The following is a 26,285-nucleotide window of genomic DNA, read 5'->3' as shown; positions in this document are numbered from 1 at the left end:
CCTCTCATGGGGCCTAGGGGTGGGGATGAGCTGCCCCTCTTCGGGAAGCCGGTGCGCAATGTCGTTAGACAAGTATCCGGCCTTCCTCAGTTTTTTGATGTGTCCCTCCGTGACGGAGGAGACCATCCAGTTGCCTCCCGCTCCAGACATGGCTGGAGAAGGTTGGGGTGGGGTGTGCGGACTTGGGCGCTGGAGCTCGAGTGCGTGGAAATGGATAGGCAAAGGAGGAAGAAGGCGTGGATGAAAAGGCGGGTCCTTATCCCCTTATATGGGCGGACGCGACTATGCGCCCCCACCAGCCTGGTAAAACTCGCTTATATCCCAAGCGCCGTAGTCAATGGCGCGGTTGGGTTACCCACGCCCGTATTGATGAGAATCCCGGAATAAGGGGACACGATCTCTGCTTTAACACGACGTGCCAAGGAAACCGCCTCGCTAAACGCGCTGAGGTGGGACGGTAAAATGATTCGAATAAAGACTTGACCGTGGTGTGATGTCACGCTACGGAATACGTCAGCAGATTAGATTTGTGTAAATATTATTCTCTCTATGGCAATATGTGGAAACTTATTTTGCAGAGCCGGACACTACCTTTGTGTTCAAAATCTTCTATGAAGTACATGGAGGAGGAACCCGCCTTGCAATGCCGAAGACAATCTGCGCGCCGGACTCGTCGTCATTGAAGCCTGGTTCAGGGGCTACTAAGGGAGTCCTGGATTAGGGGGTGTCCGGATAGCCGGACTATATCTTCGGCCGGACTCCTAGACTATGAAGATACAAGATTGAAGACTTTGTCCCGTGTCCGGAAGGGACTTTCCTTGGCGTGGAAGGCAAGCTTGGCGATACGGATATGTAGATCTCCTACCATTGTAACCGACTCTGTGTAACCCTAGCCCTCTCCAGAGTCTATATAACCCAGAGGTTTCTAGTCCGTAGGACAACTAACAATCATACCATAGGCTAGCTTCTAGGGTTTAGCCTCTCTGATCTCGTGGTAGATCTACTCTTGTACTACCCATATCATCAATATTAATCAAGCAGGACATAGGGTTTTACCTCCATCAAGAGGGCCCGAACCTGGGTAAAACATCATGGCCCATGCCTCCTGTTACCATCCGGCCTAGACGCATAGTTCGGGACCCCCTACCCGAGATCCGCCGGTTTTGACACTGACCGACTCGTTCTTCTTCCTTGCGGGATCCCAGGCAAGATGACCATACCCTCGAAATCACTTCTATCTTTGCTTGCTAGTTGTTTGCTCTATTGCAATGCCGCGATACCTACCACTTGCTATATCATGCCTCCCATATTGCCATGTCAAGCCTCTAACCCACCTTTCCGAGAAAACCGTTGTTTGGCTATGTTACCGCTTTGCTCAGCCCCTCTTATAGCGTTGCTAGTTGCAGATGAAGATGAAGTTTGTTCCATGTTGGAACATGGATATCGTTTGGGATATCATTATTATTATATCTTGTTTACTTTAATGCACCTATATACTTGGTAAAGGGTGGAAGGCTCGGGCTTATGCCTGGCGTTTTGTTCCACTCTTGCTGCCCTAGTTTCCGTCATACCGGTGTTATGTTCCTTGATTTTGTGTTCCTTACGTGGTTGGGTTATAATGGGAACCCCTTGACAGTTTGCTTTGAATAAAACTCCTCCAGCAAGGCCCAACCTTGGTTTTACCATTTGCCACCTAAGCCTTTTTCCCTTGGGTTCCGCAGACTCAAGGGTCATCTTTATTTAAACCCCCGGGCCAGTGCTCCTCCGAGTGTTGGTCCAAAGTAGAGCACCGTGCGGGGCCATCCCTTGGCAACTTGGGTTACATCGGCTCCCGTATGCTTAGCTTATCCGGTGGGCCCTGAGAACGAGATATGTGCAGCTCCTATCGGGATTTGTCGGCACGCCGGGTGGTCTTGCTGGTCTTGTTTTACCATTATCAAAATGTCTTGTAACCGGGATTCCGAGTCTGATCGGGTCTTCCTGGGAGAAGGAATATCCTTCGTTGACCGTGAGAGCTTGTGATGGGCTAAATTGGGACACCCCTGCAGGGTTTTGAACTTTCGAAAGTCGTGCCCGTGGTTATGGGTAGATGGGAATTTGTTAATATCCGGTTATAGAGAACTTGACACTTAACTTAATTAAAATGCATCAACTGCGTGTGTAGCCGTGATGGTCTCTTCTCGGCGGAGTCCGGGAAGTGAACACGGTTCTTGTGTTATGCTTGAACGTAAGTAGTTTCAGGATCACTTCTTGATCATTTTAGCCTCTCGACCATGCTTTGCTTCTCTTCTCGCTCTCATTTGCGTAAGTTAGCCACCATATATGCTAGTGCTTGCTGCAGCTCCACCTCACTACCTTTTCCTGCCCATAAGCTTAAATAGTCTTGATCTCACAGGTGTGAGATTGCTGAGTCCCCGTGACTCACAGATTACTTCAAACAGTTGCAGGTCCCGATGATATCAGTGCAGGTGACGCAACCCATCTCAAGTGGGAGCTCGATGAAGATCGTGTTTGGTGTGTTGTTTCGTTTCCAGTTGATCAGTAGTGGAGCCCAGTCGGGGCGATCGAGGATATTTTGCATTAGGGTTGTCTTTCTTTATTTGGTTTCGTAGTCGGACCTTGATTGTATTCTGGATGATGTAATGCTATATTTAAGTATTGTGTGAAGTGGCGATTGTAAGCCAACTCTTTATCCCTGTCTTATTTAGTACATGGGATGTGTAAAGATTACCCCTCTTGCGACATGCCTACTATGCGGTTATGCCTCTAAGTCATGCTCCGACACGTGGGAGATATAGCCGCATCGTGGGTGTTACAGGTAACCTCTAGCTCTTCTTCTCCTATCTGAAGCTTGCTGATGACTACCAGGGAAATCAGATTTAACCTGGCCCCGCCGTCTACCAGCATCTTTATGACTTGAGGTTGCGGTTTGTTGGAGAGACCAACAACGGCAAACATCCTACCGCAGTGGTACGGCTAGGATGGTCCTCTTCGTCAAAGATGATGGGCATACGGGACCATTGGAGCAGCTTCCGGGCCTCTGGCGCTGGCTCCACGGCATTGACTTCTCGCGCCCACCGCTTGAGCTGGCGGTGAGAAGTGTGCAAAGATGCACCTCCGTCAACGCACAGGGCGTCTGTGGCCTTCTGAAACTCCTGCTCACTGGTCTCCTCTTCATCCCCTCCATCCTTCTCATCATCACATGTTTCCTTCTCTCGACCTCTGGCGGGCTTTCCTTGGTTCCGAAAGGGCTTGCCGGGGCGGTTTACTTCACCACCTCCTCCCTTACCGCCAGTAATATTATGACCTTTTTCCTTATCTCGATTCTCATACTCTGCTTTCTGTTTCTTTACAAGCTGCTCAACCTGATGACACTCTTGAAGGTCGTGGCGGACCAGCTCGCCGTGAGCCCTCAGCTTTGGCAAAACCGAGCAGACTTTGGATGGTGGCACACCATTCGTCCATCTGCTCGGCCGGCGGCGGAAACCTCAACAGCAGATGAGCTCGCGGCATGGCCTTCGAAGCCGTACTTGGCATGGACGTTGATGAAGTCGATCGTATTGTCGCTCGACTCCTGACGGTGCCAGCGGCGGTAGCGCTGCGCCCCCGCTCCTACTACGGGGCGACTACTTGGACATGGTGCGGTGAAAGCGCTTGAGGGCCAGTGGCTCCGTCGGGCGCAGCGGCTTGGTCGGCCCGCCCCGGGGGAGGTGTACGAGCTGCGACCACACCCATGGTGGGGGCGGCCAGAGGGCGACGGTTTGCCCCGGTCCGAGTGCCGTTGTTGTGGCTGTGCTCGTCGATGGGGGAGAGGGGCGCAGATGGAGTGCCCCCCTCACCCGTACCTTGGGGAGTGTGGCCGTCGGGGTGCTGCTGATGTGGCTCTCCTCCGGCACCTCCTGCTCCTGCGTCGGTCGCGGGGAAGTGGTGATGGCGCCGCCTGCTTTGACCACTTCCCTATCAGCGTCCATGCCCTCGTGCGCCTCCGCAGCTCCCGTAGCATTAGAGGCCGTGAGCAGTGGAGCCTTTGAGGTGGATGGATGAGCTAGAGGACCGAGCTTCTTCTTAGGTGCCATGGTTGATGGCGTCGCCAAAGATGAAGATGGTGGTGAAGATGATGCGCTGCGCACGCCTTCAGGTTCGTGCAAGCGAGCCCCCTACCTGGCGCACCAAAGATGGCGCCGGAAACCACGGCCTCCTATGGGGCCAAGAGGTCCCTTGCTTGTTCGGCAGGGGGCGACACATTGCACAAAGAGCAGACGAGCGTGGAGGAGCACGACAGAGATCACACAGGCAATTTACCTAGGTTCGGGCCGCCATGAGGCGTAAAAACCTACCCCTACTTTGGTGGATTGATGGTGGAAAAGGTGGTGGTGGTGCGTAGTACACTTGCCCGACAGGGGTTGCCTTAGGCAGCATTGACTATGCGCGTTTGGGGGTGTGAGTTATCCAACCTTCTAACCCTTTCTATGGTTGCCATGGGCCTCCTTTTATAGATCAAGGGGTAACCACAGTGGAGTAGTCATTATGCACTGATAAGATAGCGAACGGTGCTATCATACCTGCGGGCTGACAGGGCGCATTTAATGCACCGCTTAACGTCACATCCTTAGTCGCCTGGCAAGGCTTGCCGGGCTATCTTGCCAGCTCCGCGCATGTTCTCTTGACACGTCGCAGGATGGGTGTCATCTGTGGGTTTCTCCTGTAGGAAATGGCTGACACTTAATCACTTTGAAGTTTGACACCGCACTGATTGACGGCGTGGGTCGTTTGGAGTGGTTGGTGAGGCGGTTCTGCCTCCGTGAGCCCCCGGCAGGCCCTGCCGGGGTGTTTTGGCTGCCAGTTTCTGGGGTGGCTTCGCCCCTTGCCGGGCTCGCCTGCCCAGCAAGGGAGGCTTCTTCTCTTGACGATATCATGATTCCTTGGTCCTTCTGATCTGCAAGTTGGTCCTTCGAATCTCTTGGCTTCTTGTACTCTGGCTTGGGCTGGTGCTTCATCCTTGTTCCCATGCCTATGCACAGTCTAGGCAACAGACCCAGCGTTTGTTGCACCGACATAGGCCGGCCCAACCGCACTTTCTTCTTCCACCTCGATGGAGCGTGCCAGCCGGTCAAGGCGGTGGAGGGCGTCATCCTCGCCGGGAGGATCACGGGGTCCGAGCCGATCGGCCGCCGGGGCGCTGCCCGCCAGGCCAATGGAGGCTTGCCACTCCTGGAGCGTGGGAGGATTCGGTGGGGGGCGATGTCGGCGAGCCTGGTCCATCGGCTCCTTGAGCCGGCTGGTGACAGTAGGCGCGTCCTGCCGGCGCCGGCCTCCCCGACTGCCGCAAAAACACCCTCTGTGGATGCATCTGTGCCGAGAGGAGGCTTGGGCGGTATGCGAGGGGCGATTGTCCGGCCCGCTGCGGAAGCTCTAAATCAGCAGGGTCACAATCAAATTGGTCTTGTAGGCGGTTGGCAGCAGACACAAGCTCGCAGACCCGCTGCTGCTGCCGGGCCTCGCCCTCCAGGTTGTCGAGCTCAGCCATGGCCGCCTCTACCTCCCTTAGGTTTTGGGATAGAGTAGCGTAGACCGGTCAGTTGGCGCCGAAGATCTCGGTGATGACGCCACCATGGCGCCGCACGTCGCCTCGTCGGCTAGGTTCGACATCGGCAGGGGTGAGGCTGTGGGCAGTGTTGTACTCGCGCTGGGCATCCTCCAGCAGGCGCTGCGCGGTGTCCAGCTCTGTGGCTCCGATGAGGATGAGCTTGCGAGTCACCTCAAGCCCGACCACGGCCGGCGCCAGATCAGCGCTTGACATGATGGGGGCGCGCAAGCTCTGCAGCATCACCAGTAGGGGGTCGGGTGATATGTCTCCAACGTATCTACTTTTCCAAACACTTTTGCCCTTGTTTTGGACTCTAACTTGCATGATTTGAATGGAACTAACCCGGACTGACGCTGTTTTCAGTAGAATTGCCATGGTGTTTTTTTGTGCTGAAATAAAAGTTCTCAGAATGACCTGAAAATCAACAGAGATTATTTTTGAAACATATAAAAAAATACTGGAAGAAGAATCCACATTAGGGGGACCACACCCTATCCATGAGGGTGGGGGCGCGCCTACCCCCTGGGCGCGCTCCCCTGCCTCGTGGGCCCCCTGACGCTCCACCGACCTCAACTCCAACTCCATATATTCATGTTCGGGGAGAAAAAAACAGAGAGAAGGATTCATCGCGTTTAACGATATGGAGCCGCCGCCAAGCCCTAAACTCTCTCGGGAGGGCTGATCTGGAGTCCGTTTGGGGCTCCGGAGAGGGGAATCCGTCGCCATCGTCATCATCAACCTTCCTCCATCACCAATTTCATGATGCTCACCGCCGTGCATGAGTAATTCCATCATAGGCTTGCTGGACGGTGATGGGTTGGATGAGATTTATCATGTAATCGAGTTAGTTTTGTTAGGGTTTGATCCCTAGTATCCACTATGTTCTGAGATTGATGTTGCTATGACTTTGTTATGCTTAATGCTTGTCACTAGGGCCCGAGTGCCATGATTTTAGATATGAACCTATTATGTTTTCATGAATATATGTCAGTTCTTGATCCTATCTCGCAAGTCTATAGTCACCTACTATGTGTTATGATCCGGCAACCCCGAAGTGACAATAATCGGGACAACTCCCGGCGATGATCGTAGTTTGAGGAGTTCATGTATTCATTATGTGTTAATGCTTTGGTTCGGTACTCTATTAAAAGGAGGCCTTAATATCCCTTAGTTTCCAATAGGACCCCGCTGCCACGGGAGGGTAGGACAAAAGATGTCATGCAAGTTCTTTTCCATAAGCATGTATGACTATATTCGGAATACATGCCTACATTACATTGATAAATTGGAGCTAGTTCCGTGTCACCCTATGTTATAACTGTTACATGATCGATCACATCCGACATAATTCTCCATCACCGATCCATTGCCTACGAGCTTTTCCTATGTTGTTCTTCGCTTATTTACTTTTCCGTTGCTATTGTTACAATCACTACAAAACCCAAAAATATTACTTTTGCTACCGTTACCACTACTATCATATTACTTTGCTACTAAATACCTTGCTGTAGATATTAAGTTTCCAGGTGTGGTTGAATTGACAACTCATCTGCTAATACTTAAGAATATTCTTTGGCTCCCCTTGTGCCGAATCAATAAATTTGGGCTGAATACTCTACCCTCAAAAACTGTTGCGATCCCCTATACTTGTGGGTTATCAAGACTATTTTTTGGCGCCGTTGCCGGGGAGCATAGCTCTATTCTTCGAGTCACTTGGGATTTATATCTGCTTATCACTATGAAGAACTTGAAAGATCAAAGAACTAAGATTTTTCCCTCAACTACGAGGGGGAGGTAAGGAACTGCCATCTAGCTCTACACTTGATTCACCTTCTGTTTTGAGTAAACTTGTGACACCTACACATGCTATCGATTCTGATAGGTCGCATGTTATTGATGATTGCACTTCTGCTTTGCATGATACTTATGATGAAACTACTTTTATGCTTGATACTTGTCGGTGTCAAAACCGGCGGATCTCGGGTAGGGGGTCCCGAACTGTGCGTCTAAGGCGGATGGTAACAGGAGGCAGGGGACACGATGTTTTACCCAGGTTCGGGCCCTCTTGATGGAGGTAAAACCCTACGTCCTGCTTGATTATTCTTGATAATATGGGTAGTACAAGAGTTGATCTACCACGAGATCGGAGAGGCTAAACCCTAGAAGCTAGCCTATGGTATGATTGTATGTTGTCCTACGGACTAAAACCCTCCGGTTTATATAGACACCGGAAGGGGCTAGGGTTACACAAGATCGGTTACAAAGGAGGAGATATACATATCCGTATTGCCTAGCTTGCCTTCCACACCAAGTAGAGTCCCATCCGGACACGGGACGAAGTCTTCAATCTTGTATCTTCATAGTCCAACAGTCCAGCCAAATGATATAGTCCGGCTGTCCGGAGACCCCCTAATCCAGGACTCCCTCAGTAGCCCCTGAACCAGGATTCAATGACGACGAGTCCGGCGCGCAGATTGTCTTCGGATGACAATACTTTCTCAAAACAATCATAATATGATATAACAAGATGGTATCTCGCTAGCCCTTTCTAAGACCGCAAAACATTAATGCAGAGCACCTTTAAAGATCAAGGACTGACTAGACATTGTAATTCATGGTAAAAGAGATCCAATCATAGTCACACCCAATGTAAACTAACAATAATGAATGCAAATGACAGCTGCGCTCTCCAGCTAGTGCTTTTAATAAGAGGGTGATGACTCAACATAAAAGTAAATAGATAGGCCTTTCGCAGAGGGAAGCATGGATTAGTAGAGGTGCCAGAGCTCGGTTTTGAAATAGAAGTGAATAATATTTTGAGCGGTATACTTTAATTGTCAACATAACAACCAAGAGATGGCGATATCTTCCATGCTACACACATTATAGGCGGTTCCCAAACAGAATGGTAAATTTTATACTCCCCCTCCACCAACAAACATCAATCCATGGCTTGCTCGAAACAACGAGTGCCTCCAACATACATCAGGTCCCAGGGGGGGTTTTGTTTTGCAATTATTTTTGATTTAGTTTGCATAAAGCATGGGACTGGGAATCCCGGTGACCAGCCATTTTCTCGTGAGTGAGGAGCGGAGTCCACTCCTCTTGAGAATAACCCGCCTAACATGGAAGATACAGACAGCCCTAGTTGATACATGAGCTATTCGAGCATACAAAACAGGATGATTATTTGAAGGTTTAGAGTTTGGCACATACAAATTTACTTGGAATGGTAGGTAGATAACGCATATAGGAAGGTATAGTGGACTCATCTGGAATAACTTTAGGGTTTAAGGGATTGGATGCACAAGCAGTATTCCCACTTAGTACAGGTGAAGGCTAGCAAAAGACTGGGAAGCGACCAACTAGAGAGCGACAACAGCCATGTACATGCATTAAAATTAATAGACATTGGATGCAAGCATGAGTAGGATATAATCCACCATGAACATAAATATCGTGAAGGCTATGTTGATTTTTTTCAACTACATGCGAGAACATGTGCCAAGTCAAGTCACTTAAATCATTCAGAGGAGGATACCACCCTATCATACCACATCATAACCATTTTAATAGCATGTTGGCACACAAGGTAAACCATTATAACTCATAGCTAATCAAGTATGGCACAAGCAACTATGATTTCTAGTTGTCATTGAAAACATGTTTATTCATAACAAGCTGAATCAAGAACAATGAACTCATCATATTTACAAAAACAAAATAGGTCGAGTTCGTACCAGCTTTTCTCATCTCAGTCAGTCCATCATATATCATCATAATTGCCTTTCACTTGCACGACCGAACAATGTGAATAATAATAAGAGTGCACGTGCATTGGACTAAGCTGGAATCTGCAAGCATTCAATAAATAGGAGAAGACAAAGCAATATGGGCTCTTGGTTAAATCAATAATAAAGCATATAAGAGCCACTTCAACAATTTAATCATGGTCTTCTCCTACTGACCCCCAAAGAAAAGAAAAGAAATAAAACTATTTACACGGGAAAGCTCCCAACAAGCAAAAGAAGAACATGAAATCTTTTGGGTTTTGTTTTTAATTACTACTACAAGCATGGAAATTAAACTGATTAAAAGTTATAACTAATTTTTTGGTTTTTTCTTAAGGTTTATCAAACACACAAGAAGAAAGCATAGAAGGAAATAAACTAGCATGGATGATACAATGAAAAAGTATGAACACCGACATCTAGCAATGAGTGTGTGTGAACATAAGTGTAATGTCGGTGAGAAATACGTACTCTCCCAAGCTTAGGCTTTTGGCCTAAGTTGGTCTATGGCCACGGCTGGCCTAGCTGATATCCATAATAATAGTTGTTGGGGTCGTACTGCGATGAGGAAGAAGAAGGCTCCGATTGCCACTGGCTGGCAATCATCTCCGGATCCCACTGATAGTTAGACTGTCGTGAAGGATCAAATTGTGGTTCCGTTTTTGGCTCCTCGGCTGGTGCAGGGTTCCGGTAGGCGTGGATAGCCGTCAACGGAACAAGGTACGTGCCTACAGTCAAGTCAAACAAAGAAGGAGCAGGCAAGGTAATAGTCTCAGGATGATGTTTATTAAAGAACAATTGATATTTAAGCTCTCCTGCCCTATTCTTAATAATAAAATCATGTGCCACCATACTTTTATAATCTAAATAAACATGAGGCAGCATGCCTAATAGGTATGTTAAAATGTGCAGCTAGGCGTGTAGCATAGATGCCTCCAAAGATGGGGCCCTTTGTACGGTTCAGACTTAACCGTTTAGCAATAATACCGCCCATACTAAAAGTGTTATCACTATATAAACCATGGAGTAGAATAATTATATCAGGGATACTAAGGTTTCCACAGTTTCCGCGTCCAATTAAGCAACGACTAGCAAATAATGCAAAGTAACGTAAAATAGGAAAATGTATGCTAGTGATTCGTGCATTGGAAACCTTCCTAGTTTATCCTATAGTGATAGTATCAATAAACCCCTCCACATCATCATGATGTGGTTCTTCTGTCTTGCCCCCAAAAGGGACTAAACAAATCCAACAGAAATCATAAAGTGACATCTCCTTATGCTCATCATATAAATGAAACTCCACCGTAGGTGGTGAGTTCCTAGAATGAAAATGAAAGTTTTGCACAAAGGTATTTGTGAGTAAGAGATACTGATCGCATTGGTCATGGAGGAAAGCGGTGAGGCCTGCATTATGAGCCAATTCATGAAAATCTTCATAAATCTCGGCTGCTCTCAAGGCCATTCACACGCCCGAACCTCCGCGGTGCGTGGCAAATTATACTTAGGCTTCGGTGCCTTTTCCCTTGAGCTTTGGCTCGATGAGCCCCTCAATAATCTCCTCATCATTTTCTGAAAAATTCTGAAATTTTAAATAACTTCAAAATAAAAGTAAACCGAACTCAATAATATTGATAGCAACCACTCCTACAAGTGCCTTGGGCCTATATCATGCAAAGAAAGAACAGCTAGGATGCGTGCTAAGAAAGATTGCTTTGTGAAAGCGTGTTCTTCTAGTTTCTATGAAAATAAAGATGAAGATCTAAAAGTTATTGATGTGTCCCCTATTAAATCTTTGTTTTGCAATATGAATCTTGATAATGATGGGACTGAAGATGAGCCACCTTTACCTAGAAGGCGTTCCAAAAATTCGGAGTTTTTAGATCTTGATGCAAAAATTGGTAAAAGTGGGATTGAAGAGGTCAATGATAACCCACAAGTATAGAGGATCGCAACAGTTTTCGAGGGTAGAGTATTCAACCCAAATTTATTGATTCGACACAAGGGGAGCCAAACAATATTCTCAAGTAGTAGCAGCTGAGTTGTCAATTCAACCACACCTGGAAACTTAATATCTGCAGCAAAGTATTTAGTAGCAAAGTAATATGATAGTATTGGTAACGGTAGCAAAAGGTAACGGTAGAAAAAGTAATGTCTTTGGTATTTTTTAGTGATGATAGCAATAGCAACAGAAAAGTAAATAAGCGAAGAACAATATATGGAAAGCTCGTAGGCAATGGATCGGTGATGGAGAATTATGCCGGATGCGGTTCATCATGTAACAATCATAACATAGGGTGACACAGAACTAGCTCCAGTTCATCAATGTAATGTAGGCATGTATTCCGAATATAGTCATACGTGCTTATGGAAAAGAACTTGCATGACATCTTTTGTCCTACCCTCCCGTGACAGCGGGGTCCTAGCGGAAACTAAGGGATATTAAGGCCTCCTTTTAATAGAGTACCGGACCAAAGCATTAACACATAGTGAATACATGAACTCCTCAAACTACGGTCATCACCGGTAAGTATCCCGATTATTGTCACTTAGGGGTTAACGGATCATAACACGTAATAGGTGACTATAGACTTGCAAGATAGGATCAAGAACTCTCATATATTGATGAAAACATAATAGGTTCAGATCTGAAATCATGGCACTCGGGCCCTAGTGACAAGCATTAAGCATAGCAAAGTCATAGCAACATCAATCTCAGAACATAGTGGATACTAGGGATCAAACCCTAACAAAACTAACTCGATTACATGATAGATCTCATCCAACCCATCACCGTCCAGCAAGCCTACGATGGAATTACTCACACACGGCGGTGAGCATCATGAAATTGGTGATGGAGGATGGTTGATGATGACGATGGCGACGGATTCCCCTCTCCGGAGCCCCGAACGGACTCCAGATCAGTCCTCTCGAGAGGTTTTAGGGCTTGGCGGCGGCTCCGTATCGTAAAACGCGATGAATTCTTCTCTCTGATTTTTTCTCCCCGAAACCAAATATATAGAGTTGGAGTTGAGGTCGGAGGATCTCCAGGGGGCCATGAGGTAGGGGCGCGCCCCCCACCCTCGTGGACAGGTGGTGGGCCCCCTGGTCTTCATCTTTTGCAAGGATTTTTTATTATTTCCGAATAGATGTTCCATGAAGTTTCAAGTCATTCCGAGAACTTTTGTTTCTGCACATAAATAACACCATAGCAATTCTGCTGAAAACAGCGTCAGTCCGGGTTAGTTCCATTCAAATCATGCAAGTTACAGTCCAAAACAAGGGCAAAAGTGTTTGGAAAAGTAGATACGACGGAGACGTATCAACTCCCCCAAGCTTAAACCTTTGCTTGTCCTCAAGCAATTCAGTTGATAAAGTGAAACTGATAAAGAAAAACTTTTACAAACTCTATTTGCTCTTGTTGTTGTAAATATGTAAAGCCAACATTCAAGTTTTCAGCAAAGACTATGACTAACCACATTCATAATAATGCTTAGGTCTCAGGTTTACTCATATCAATGGCATAATCAACTAGCGAGCAATAATGATAAATCTCGAATGACAACACTTTCTCAAAACAATCATAATATGATATAACAAGATGGTATCTCGCTAGCCCTTTTTGAGACCGCAAAACATAAATGCATAGCACCTTGAAAGATCAAGGACTGACAAGACATTGTAATTCATGGTAAAAGAGATCCAGTCAAGTCATACTCAATGTAAACTAACAGTAATGAATGCAAATGACAGCGGTGCTCTCCAACTAGTGCTTTTTAATAAGAAGATGATGACTCAACATGAAAGTAAATAGATAGGCCCTTCGCAGAGGGAAGCAGTGATTTGTAGAGGTGCCAGAGCTCGGTTTTGAGATAGAGATGAATAATATTTTGAGCGGTATACTTTCATTGTCAACATAACAACCAAGAGATGGCAATATCTTCCATGCTACACACATTATAGGCGGTTCCCAAACAGAATGGTAAAGTTTATACTCCCCCTCCACCAACAAGCATCAATCCATGGCTTGCTTGAAACAACGAGTGCCTCCAACTAACAAGAGTCCCAGGGGGAGTTTTGTTTGCAATTATTTTGATTTAGTTTGCATAAAGCATGGGACTGGGCATCCCGGTGACCAGCCACTTTCTCGTGAGTGAGGAGCGGAGTCCACTCCTCTTGAGAATAATCCGCCTAACATGGAAGATACGAACAACCCTAGTTGATACATGAGCTATTCGAGCATACAAAACAGGATATTTATTTGAAGGTTTAGAGTTTGACACATACAAATTTACTTGGAACGGCAGGTAGATACCGTATATAGGTAGGTATGGTGGACTCATATGGAATAACTTTGGGGTTTATGGAGTTGGATGCACAAGCAGTATTCCCGCTTAGTACAGGTGAAGGCTAGCAAAAGACCGGGAAGCAACCAGCTAGAGAGCGACAACAGTCATGAACATGCATTAAAATTAATCAACACCGAATGCAAGCATGAGTAGGATATAATCTGCCATGAACATAAATATCGTGAAGGCTATGTTGATTTTGTTTTAACTACATGCGTGAACATGCGCCAAGTCAAGTCACTTAAATCATTCAGAGGAGGATACCACCCTATCATACCACATCACAACCATTTTAATAGCATGTTGGCACACAAGGTAAACCATTATAAGCTCCTAGCTAATCAAGCATGGCACAAGGAACTATGATCTCTAGTTGTCATTGCAAACATGTTTATTAATAATAGGCTGAATCAAGAACGATGAACTAATCATATTTACAAAAACAAGAGAGGTCGAGTTCATACCAGCTTTTCTCATCTCAGTCAGTCCATCATATATCGTCATAATTGCCTTTCACTTGCACGACCGAATAGTGTGAATAATAATAATAGTGCACATGCATTGGACTAAGCTGGAATCTGCAAGCATTCAATAAACAGGAGAAGACAAGGCAATATGGGCTCTTTTGTTAAATCAACAATAATGCATGTAAGAGCTACTTCAACAATTTAATTATGATCTTCTCCTATCGACCCCAAAGAAAAGAAAAGAAATAAAACTATTTACACGGGAAAGCTCCCAACAAGCAAAAGAAGAACATGAAATCTTTTTGGGTTTTATTTTTAATTACTACTACAAGCATGGAAAGTAAACTAATTAAAAGCTACAACTAAATTTTTTTGGTTTTTCTTAAGGTTTATTAAACACACAAGAAGAAAGCATAAAAAGGAAAATAAACTAGCATGGATGATACAATGAAAAAGTATGAGCACCGACATCTAGCAATGAGTGTGAGCATAAATGTAATGTCGGTGAGAAATACGTACTCCCCCAAGCTTAGGCTTTTGGCCTAAGTTGGTCTATGGCCACGGCTGGCCTGGCGGATATCCATAATAGTAGTTGGGGTCGTACTGAGATGCAGCGGCTATCGCCTCCTGAGCTGCAGCGTGGCGACGAGTGGCTTCCGCCCTCCTCTCGTACTCATCTGCCTCCTCTCTGGTAATAACATATCTTCCTTTTGCCTGATAATCAAAGAAGGCAGGAGCAGGGAGAGTAATACGGATAGCACGACGTCTGTCAAAGATTAAGCGATACTGGAGAGATGATTCATTCCTCTCGACAAACTGGTGGTGAACCATAGCCTCATAATCCAAATAAGCAGGAGGCAACTCAATATCATCTTCGCGTATGGCTACACCAAGAAAATTAGCTATGTGGGTTGCATAAATTCCACCAAAGAAATCTCCATTAAATCTATTAAGATGCAACCTACGTGCAACAATGGCTCCCAAATTATAAGAGTTATCTCCTAACATAGCACTCCTAAGAATACTGAGGTCGGGGACACACATGTGACATGCCTCATCTTTACCATTAATGCGTCTACCTATGAAGAGAGCAAAATAATGTATAGCAGGAAAGTGAATGCTCCCTATAGTAGCTTGTGTTATATCTCTAGATTCCCCCACAGTTATACTAGCAAGAAAATCTCTAAATTCAGATTTGCGAGGATCCCTGATACTACCCCATTGTGGGAGTTTGCAAGCAGTGGTAAAATCCTCTAAGTCCATAGTGTAAGAATTTTCATAAAGATCAAACAGGACAGTTGGAGAATTACGTGAAGATGAAAATTCAAACCTCCTCACAAAGGAACTAGTGAGATAGTGATACTGGCGGCACTTTTCTTCCTCGAAGCTCACAAGATCAGCGTTACGCAAATATGCATTAAATTCTTCCTTAATTCCCGCTCGATCCATAAAATTTCTGAAGGCCATTCACAAGGACGCACTGGAGCGTTTCTTGGTGGCTCATCATTAGCATCACGCATTGCAAGCCTGGGCTCTTGTTTCCTTGAAGAGCCACATTGGTACATTTTCCTAAACATATTTCTTCCTTTGGAAAATTTCTGAAATTTTTAGTAACTTCAAAATAAAAGTGAACAAAGCTCAATAATATTGATAGCAACTACTCCTACAAGTGCCTAGAGCCTATATCATGCATTAAAACTACTTTTGACCATATAAATTTGACATGCAAGCTCAAGAACAGGGTCACCTAAGCAGCAAAAATTTGCAATGAATAAAGCACTAGAACAAAAACTAAATGGACCAATGGAGGAGTCACATACCAAGGAACAATCTCCCCAAGCAGTTTTGTGAGAGGTGCTTTGAGCAAGGAGATCAAAAATGGCAGCAAAGAGGGCTGGAGCTCGTGCTTGAGTTGGTTTTTCGTGTTTGTGGGAGGAAGAAGAAGAGGTTGGGTGCAGGAATAAGTGGAGGAGGGCCACCATGGGCCCACGATGTAGGGGGCGCGCCCTAGGGGGTGGGCACGCCCTTCACCCTCGTGGCAAGGTGGCTGGCCCCACTGGTGTGTTCTTCGTTCCACAAATCCTCAAATAATCTAGAAAAAATCATATTTAATTTTCAGGGCATTTGGAGAACTTTTATTTTCGAGGTATTTTTATATTGCACGGATAATCAGATAACAGACAGAAAATTATTTATTTTTATTTTATTTCAACTAAATAACAGAAAGTATAGAGAGGGTACAGAAGGTTGTGCTTCTAGTTTCATCCATCTCATGCTCGTCAAAAGGAATCCCCTAACAAGGTTGATCAAGTCTTGTTAACAAACTCATTCCGATTAACATGAAACCGGAGAAATTTCGAATAACACTAGGTTACCTCAACGGGGATATGCACATCCCCGATAATACGTATATCATATTTCTTCTTGACAGTAGGAAGAGGAAATTCAAAACCTCCAAATATAATCTATGGAATTTTTCCGATAGAATTGATACTATGAACTTGAGGTTGTTTCCTCGGAAAGTGTACCGTATGCTCATTACCATTAACATGAAAAGTGACATTGCCTTTGTTGCAATCAATAACAGCCCCTGCAGTATTGAAAAAAGGTCTTCCAAGAATAATAGACATACTATCGTCCTCGGGAATATCAAGAATAACAAAGTCCGTTAAAATAGTAACGTTTGCAACTACAACAGGCACATCCTCACAAATACCGACAGGTATAGCAGTTGATTTATCAGCCATTTGCAAAGATATTTCAGTAGGTGTCAACTTATTCAAGTCAAGTCTATGATATAAAGAGAGAGGCATAACACTAACACCGGCTCCAAGATCACATAAAGCAGTTTTAACATAGTTTCTTTTAATGGAGCATGGAATAGTAGGTACTCCTGGATCTCCAAGTTTCTTTGGTATTCCACCCTTAAAAGTATAATTAGCAAGCATGGTGGAAATTTCAGCTTCTGGTATCTTTATTTTATTTGTAACAATATCTTTCATGTACTTAGCATAAGGATTCATTTTGAGCATATCAGTCAATCGCATACGCAAAAAGATAGGTCTAATCATTTCAGCAAAGCGCTCAAAATCCTCATCATCCTTTTTCTTGGATGGTTTGGGAGGAAAAGGCATGGGTTTCTGAACCCAAGGCTCTCTTTCTTTACCATGTTTCCTAGCAACAAAATCTTTCTTATCATAACGTTGATTCTTTGATTGTGGGTTATCAAGATCAACAGCAGGTTCAATTTCTACATCATTATCATGACTAGGTTGAGCATTATTATGAACATCATCATTAAAATTTTCATTAGGTTCATGTTCATTGCCAGATTGTGTTTCAGCATCAGACATAGAGATATCATTTGAATTATCAGGTGGTTCAACAATAGGTTCACTAGAAGTTTGCATAGTTCTATCATTTTTCTTTTTCTTCTTTTTAGAAGAACTAGGTGCATCAATATTATTTCTCTGAGAATCTTGTTCAATTCTCTTAGGGTGGGCTTCAGGATACAAAGGTTCCTGAGTCATTCTACCAGTTCTAGTAGCCACTTTAATAGCATAATTATTGTTCTTACTATTCATCTCATTGAGCAATTCCTTTTGAGCTTTAAGTACTTGTTCTACTTGAGTGGTAACCATAGAAGCATGTTTTCTAACAAGTTTAAGTTCACCTCTAATATTAGCCATATAATCACCCAAGTATTTAATCATATCAGCATCTTGTTTTAATTATCTACCAAAATAAGCATTGAAGTCTTCTTGCTTAAACATAAAATTATCAAACTCATCCAAGCATTGACTAGCAATTTTAGTAGGAGGGATTTCAACTTTATCATATCTATAGAGAGAATTTACCTTTACTACCTGTGTCGGGTTATCGGGGTCTGGAGGTTCTTCAATAAATAAAGGATCAAGATCATATGTTTCTTCAATAGGCGGTAAATTAAGACAATGTATTTCTTCAATAGGAGGTAAATTCTTAACATCTTTAGCTTTAATACCTTTTTATTTCATAGATTTCTTTGCCTCTTGCATATCTTCGGGACTGAGAAATAGAATACCTCTCTTCTTCAAAGTTGGTTTAGGAATATGATCATTAATTGGAGCAGGAGCTGGCTCAGGAGGTGCCCAATTATTTTCATTTGTCAACATATTATTCAATAAGATTTCAGCTTCATCCGGTGTTCTTTCCCTGAAAAGAGAACCAGCACAACTATCCAGGTAATCTCTGGAAGCATCGGTTAGTCCATTATAAAAGATATCAAGTATTTCATTTTTCTTAAGAGGATGATCAGGCAAAGCATTAATTAACTTGAGAAGCCTCCCCCAAGCTTGTGGGAGACTCTCTTATTTAATTTGCACAAAGTTGTATATTTCCTTTAAAGCAGCTTGTTTCTTATGAGCAGGGAAATATTTAGTAGAGAAGTAATAGATCATATCCTGGGGACTACGCACACAACCAGGATCAAGAGAATTAAACCATATCTTAGCATCACCCTTTAATGAGAACGGAAATATTTTAAGGATATAAAAGTAGCGAGATCTCTCATCATTAGTGAACAGGGTAGCTATATCATTTAATTTAGTAAGATGTGCCGCACCAGTTTCAGATTCATAGCCATGAAAAGGATCAGATTCAACCAAAGTAATTATATCAGGATCAACAGAGAATTCATAATCCTTATCAGTAACACAGATAGGTGAAGTAGCAAAAGCAGGGTCAGGTCTCATCCTAGCATTTAGAGATTGCTTATTCCATTTAGCTAATAACCTTTTGAGTTCATATCTATCTTTGCAAGCTAAAATAGCTAAAGAAGCTTCTTGATAAAATAAATAACCCTCATGAATAACAAGTGATTCTTCATCATCACTTTCATCATCATAATCAGATTCAATATTTTCAATCTCTCTAGCCCTAGCAAGTCATTCCTCGAGAAAATCACCAAGTGGCACAGTAGTATCAAGCATAGAAGTAGTTTCATCATAAGTATCATGTATAGCAGAAGTAGCATCATCAATAACATGCGACATATCAAAACGAATAGCAGAAGCAGGTTTAGGTGTCGCAAGCTTACTCATAACAGAAGGTGAATCAAGTGCAGAGCTAGATGGCAGTTCCTTACCTCCCCTCGTAGTTGAGGGATAAATTGTTGTCTTAGCGTCTTTCAAGTTCTTCATAGTGTCGAGCAGATATAAATCCCAAGTGACTCAAAGAATAGAGCTATGCTCCCCGGCAACGGCGCCAGAAATTAGTCTTGATAACCCACAAGTATAGGGGATCGCAACAGCTTTCGAGGGTAGAGTATTCAACCCAAATTTATTGATTCGACACAAGGGGAGCCAAAGAATATTCTCAAGTATTAGCAGCTGAGTTATCAATTCAACCAGACTTGGAAACTTAGTATCTGCAGCAAAGTGTTTTGTAGCAAAGTAATATGATAGTGATGGTAACGGTAACAAAAGAGTAACGAAAGCAAAGTAATGTTTTTGGTATTTTGTAGTGATTGTAACAATAGCAATGGGAAAGTAAATAAGCGTAAACCAGTATATGGAAAGCTCGTAGGCATCGGATCAATGATGGATAATTATGTCGGATGCCGTTCATCATGTAACAGTCATAACATAGGGTGACACAGAACTAGCTCCAATTCGTCAATGTAATGTAGGCATGTATTCCGAATATAGTCATACATGCTTATGGAAAAGAACTTGCATGACATCTTTTGTCCTACCCTCCCGTGGCAGCGGGGTCCTAATGGAAGCTAAGGGATATTAAGGCCTCCTTTTAATAGAGAACCGGAACAAAGCATTAGCACATAGTGAATACATGGACTCCTCAAACTACGGTCATCACCGGTAAGTATCCTGATTATTGTCACTTCGGGGTTAACAGATCATAACACATAATAGGTGACTATAGACTTGCAAGATAGGATCAAGAACTCTCATATATTGATGAAAACATAATAGGTTCAGATCTGAAATCATGGCACTCGGGCCCTAGTGACAAGCATTAAGCATAGCAAAGTCATAGCAACATCAATCTCAGAACATAGTGGATACTAGGGATCAAACCCTAACAAAACTAACTCGATTACATGATAAATCTCATCCAACCCATCACCGTCCAACAAGCCTACGATGGAATTACTCACGCACGGCGGTGAGAATCATGAAATTGGTGATGGAGGATGGTTGATGATGACGACGGCAACGAATCCCCCTCTCCGGAGCCCCGAACAGACTCCAGATCAGCCCTCCCGAGAGGTTTTAGGGCTTATCGGCGGCTCCGTATCGTAAAACGCGATGATTTCTTCTCTCCTATTTTTTCTCCCCAAAAGCAGTTATATAGAGTTGGAGTTGGAGTCGGGAGGTCTCTAGGGGGCCCATGAGGTAGGGGGCGCGCCCTAGGGGGGGGCGCCCCCCACCCTCGTGGCAAGGGTGTGGGGCCCCTGGTCTTCATCTTTGGCGAGGATTTTTTTATTATTTATTGTAAGATATTCCGTGGAGTTTTAGGTCATTCCGAGAACTTTTGTTTTCTGCACATAAAACAACATCATGGCAATTCTGCTGAAAACAGCATCAGTCCGGTTTAGTTCCATTCAAATCATACAAGTTAGAGTCCAAAACAAAGTCGAAAGTATTTGGAAAAGTAGGTACAACGGAGACGTATCACTCGCCTCCAGATCAACAGCGACATCGACGTCTTCGTCGCCGCCTCGACTGGTCACCTTGGCTTGACCGAGGACCGTGCCCTACCTCCAATAATCATGTTCGGACGAGGGCCTTCATCAATATCAACTCCGATCTCTATCAAGATCATGGAGGAATCATCCATGGAGCTCGAGGGCTCAACGTCAACATTGCCCTCGGGCGACCGTGCTGTTTTTCTGGACAGCGAACTTGTATCCGCCGTCACCGCCTCCTCAAGTGTCGTTTTAACGATTGCTTCGGTGTAACTGTGCGGAATTGAGTCTACAACAACCCTGGAAAATTTTGTCGAGTTCCGATGGAGGAATTTCTAGCAATCTACGATATACCAGAGCCCCGTCAAATCTGGACGGGAATCTGGACGAGTTTAGGGCGTGGTCTTCAAAGCCCAGCTCTGAGGTCCTTTGGAAGATCCAACCATTCATCTGTTGCGGAATTCTCATATCTACCACCCCTCAAAATTTCTGATTGATCCGACCGTCCAAACTCCGGGAACCTTCCGATTAGTGCATCACTTTTTCAGATCTGTTTTCTGCGCAAGAACGAGTCCGACCCGAGTTCATCTTTTTCATGAACGGGATTTTGGTCATCCTTTTTTAAGGAACTTTTGTATGGGGTATTGTGTTTTGTTCCCAAGCACATCCCGCTAATTTAAAGTCTTTTTCAATATGATCTTCACCATTGCGTCGGTGTCAAACCAGCCCGACAACGTTGCTCTACGGCTGCCGACCTGCGCTAGACACGCCGTCGCTTTGTTGAGCCAAGCTCAACTTCTTCGGGTCATTATCTCGGCAAGCCCAACAAGAGTTCGGCATCGCGAAGGATAAGTCATCACCAACATCGCCGCCCCACAGATTACACGGAGCGGGCACACTGGCATCGCCGCACGATCACTTCATCAAGCCAGCATTGACCACGTCACAAGTTACGACCTGCATCGGCATGGCCGCACTGTTGCTTCATCGAGCCGATGTCCATCACGCCGAACTACTTCAACACCTCGGATGACATGGCAGCTGCAACATCTCCTTACCGACCCGCTCCATCTCCTTGTCTGGACCGGGGGCTTCGCCATCCCTTCATCAACCTACTCCGGAGACTTTGGCGTCGTCAGCCGACCAGCTTTGTCACATTAGCTGGACCGGGGGCTTTGCCTCGGCGATCCAACCTTTACCAGCATCGCCATGCCGTCGCTTCACCGCCCATCAGGCAATGGGTATGCAGATCGAGTCCCAATTTTGGGAGTCACTTTTCTTTGGACTGCTACAACAAATAAACCAGGTGCTATTAATCCCAGCAATTTTTGTTTGTTTGGGTTTATTTTTCCTAAGGAATTATTACTCTAGTTTGTTACATCATCTGTACACAGGTCTATAAAATTGTGGCCGCATTAACGACGGTCGCGTGGTGGTCCGGTCAGTTTTCGTACATAGTTCGGCGAACGCCGCATCCGGAACTCGGACCGTCCTGTGAATTCAGGCTTTGCCACGCCTTTAACGCATCACGCCGGCGCCCTGCATGGACATTGACTTCGGCGTCAGGCCACATATCTTTAAATAAATTATTTTGCACAAATTAAATACGTGAGTATTTTTATATATTTATATTATTATTGTTGGCCTGCACTATTTTACATGTACAGGTAATGGACTTCGACTGCGTCACGTGGTCTCTTCGGCAAGCCGACGCCGTTGTCCCAATCGGCGTAAATCAGCTCGCGTGATCACCTTGTTGGTCGTGTTTCCATACCAACGTGTTCGGTTGCCTCGGAGACTTTGGCATCGCCGAGAGAGTTCTACCTCATCGAGTGTTCGGCACACAAGCCATATTTCCTTTATTACTCACCTTGCATAAATTATTTATTATGCAATATTTTTTTAATTTATTATTTTTACTATTATCTCCGGTTTGCACTATTTTTGTGCACATGTAAATGATCCGGGTCGGGCAGTGTTGTCACCTTGGTTGGACGGGGGGCTTCGTCAACACTTCGTTAACCCACTCCGGGGACTTCGGCGTCACTCTGCCGGCCTGCATTGGTCGTGCTATGTCACCACTTCGGAGTGCCGAGCTCTTTGCTCTGCCACCTCGGGACCGGCTTGGGGAATGGAACCTCGTCCCACATCAAGTTTGGACCACGTCATCAATGCCGAACACATTAACCAGCTAAGTCATTTTCATGCTCAAAAACTTTCAGTTTTAAATTTTGTTCGGTTCGACCAAGCATTATACTTTTTGGCAAAAAGTTGTTTGTGACTAAATTCCTTGTCAAAACTTTGTTTGTGAGACACAAATTCAAATACCCCATTTATTTAGGGTCTTCCTTTACGAAGCCTTTCCTCTTGCATATGATTATACTTGTATGGCTTCGTTCCTTGTTCGTGTATTATGCCACAATATGCACCATGTTGACTTAAGTGTTTCGCAAACTGGGTTGCCTGGCTCCTGTGCTTACCCCTACGTCCCCGATTGTTCGGCTAGGCGGTAAAGGGAACACCTCTGTGATTGTTACTACCGGGTCATCCGAGTTAGTACCTCAGGCTGGGTGAAGCCAAAAGCTAGCGCTCTTATTGTTTTCAATCATGGTCGGCACACAGCGGAACGCATGAGTACAAAAAATCTATTGTGCAAGTCTCATGGTGACAATGAGCAACCAAAGAAAGGTATTGATGAGGGTACTATTTTCTTTGAAGATTCTTCTTACACTTCGTCAGTAATATAGCATAAGTTCCCTGAGCGCGCTTTGTCTGTTACAGCCTTATGGCCTGATTGCCCGGTTGTCGTCGATATTCTCGACAGGTGGAGTACATAACACTTTTCGACCCTTAACCGAAGAGGGAGAAGCCGACGGTCGGTTAAGATGCGTTTAAAGTTTGGATGAACACAAATATGATATAAGTACTTTGGTACGTACAATCATTATACATAAAATTCTTTTACCCAAGTCACTTGGGGACCTGAAAATTTATATGAGTTATTTTATAGTAAATATGTTTTCTTCTTGGTCATTGCAAAGTCTTTTTCTACCGCTCCATTTTCGACTCGAGTGTATGGTCAATAGCCGGATAGCCTGTCTTCTCTCTAAAAGCTGCTCGAGTTTAGTTTGCTAAACTGACCTCGGAGAAGTACTCCGCCTTTGGGATAAGGAGCTTGAAGTCGTAGGCTGACCCACGTGAAGTCTTGAGATTGGATGTGTCATGTTAAAGCACGACAGAAGCACAATTTTTTTTCCAATTTTCGGATTGGCGCCGAACACTTGATCTTGTTCGGACATCAAGTTTTTACTGAAGTTTTTTTGGTTTTCCAAGCTTATGGCACTCTTAAACTATTTGTGTGTTTCCAGCATAAGTCTCGCAGTGCAACGCCAGACACCTTTAGAGATTCGGCAAAAATATTCTCGGATGTTGCTATATATGCATCGGTTTCAAATTGTGTCTTCGGTCAAATAGTTGGGTTGCCCATCTCCTGTGCTTGCCTTCTACGTTCCGCTTTGTTCGGCTAGGTGTGCAAAGGGAGAACCACTACAATTGTGCTTCCAGCTCGCATGGTTAAGCACCTCAGTGGAGAAAGCCAAAAACTGACTGTCATAATAAGCGTAAACTGCACAGCGATCCGATGACTATGTTAAATGACGGGCCATTCATAGCATTGGCCGAAGTGTTTACGGCTTGACCTCGGTTGTCGCCGAGCACTAACCAGGGGCTCATAGCTAGCTTCCCCAGTTTAAAGCTCCTATGACTAAGTGAAAGTTATAAAACCCGCATATCTGATTGCCTCGTTTCTGCTAACACAACCGCCTTCGGGCACCAAGACGTCGGCTAAGGGTTGTCTTGTTATTGCGGAGACACCCTGCGTAGTATCTACAAAGGGGTAGAAGCCGACGATGGGCCACTTTTAACGGATAAACGGTCGCAACGGAGTCAAAATAAACATATCATCGTCATTTGTATTTAATATACAAGGGCTGCCTTCCGTATTCATCATTATAAAACCATAAATATGCATTAATTTGACTTAAGATTTTTGCCAAGCTGGATTGCCTGGCTCTTGTGCTTACCCCTCGTTCCCGATTGTTCGGCTAGGTGGTAAAGGGAGCACCTCTATGATTGTTACTACCGGGTCATCCGAGTAAGTACCTCAGACTGGGTGAAGCCAAAAGCTAGCAATCTTAAAGGATCACATTGGTCGGCAACGACAGAAGTGAAAATTTTGGTTCATTAATACCATAGAGTTCGGGAACTTTCCCCGAACTAAATCCTCAGTACTTTTCTCCCACATTGATCGGAGGTGAGGTTTCATGATCATGATAAGCATGACGTCCCAAAGAAAGGAACCGATAGTAGGACTATTTTCTTTGGAAGATGTTTCTTATGTTAAAACGTAATATAACATATCTCTTCATGTACCTTTGTTTATAAAACCGTATGGCCGGATTTCCTTGTTTTCCATAAATCTTTGCCCTTATAACGGCTTTATAAAGTAGGAAAACACTCCTCGGCTACTGACTGAAGAGCCTGAAGCAGATGGTCGGTCAACAAAGTTTTGTACAATGCGGATCCAAGCATTAATGATGTAAAGTACTTGGATACATAGAGTCATTACACAATTTGTGATTTTACTATGGATATCGATCCTTAATTCGGCCACCCATGTCCGCATTAAGGCTCGGGGGCTACTGGGCTTCGGGCTTATCATTCACTAATATTAAAGTGGCACATCGATCCCCTAATCTGGTGTTGCCACTCGACCAGTGTCTCGGGGTGTAAGTGCATCTAGTGCCACCCCTAGTTGGTTTTGGAGTATTGACGACAAACCTAGTTGAGGGACTAATGTGTTTGTGAGAATTGCAGGAAAACACAGGTAGAAGTCCCTCATTGATTCGGTTTTACTACCAGAGATGACCCCTAAAAATGAATGAAGACATTGAAGACAAAGGTGGTATATGAAGATATTCACATTGAAGACTATGACAACAGAAGACACGTTATGAAGCCTATGAAACTCGAAGACTTAGATCTTTCGTAGTTCTTTTTATTCTTGTTGAGTCATAGGAACCACCGTACTATTAAGTGGGGTCCAGGAGAACCAGTCAGAATGACTGAAGTGATGCCTAAATCAAAAACCTATGTCTTCAAGTGAAGACAATGAGAGCGAATCTTGTCCAAAGCCGGACAAGTCAGCTTTGCTTGGAGCCCAAGTAAAGTTGCCATGAGAGTTCGAAATCTGACCGTTGAGACACGTGTCAGTTCCTTAGTGACCCAGGGTCATTTCGGACAAATTAGGTCGGGTTGCCAAGTGGCTATAAATAGCCCGCCCCCACAACCATAAACGGTTGGCTGCTCAGATTTCAGTGCACGGCTTTTGTCGTTTGAGAGCAA

The sequence above is a fragment of the Triticum urartu genome, chromosome 4A (assembly GCF_056163025.1).
Source record: "Triticum urartu cultivar PI428250 chromosome 4A, HENAU_Tu73, whole genome shotgun sequence".
Taxonomy (NCBI): domain Eukaryota; kingdom Viridiplantae; phylum Streptophyta; class Magnoliopsida; order Poales; family Poaceae; genus Triticum; species Triticum urartu.
The sequence above is the reverse complement of the archived record's forward strand: the minus strand, read 5'-3'. Positions refer to the sequence as shown.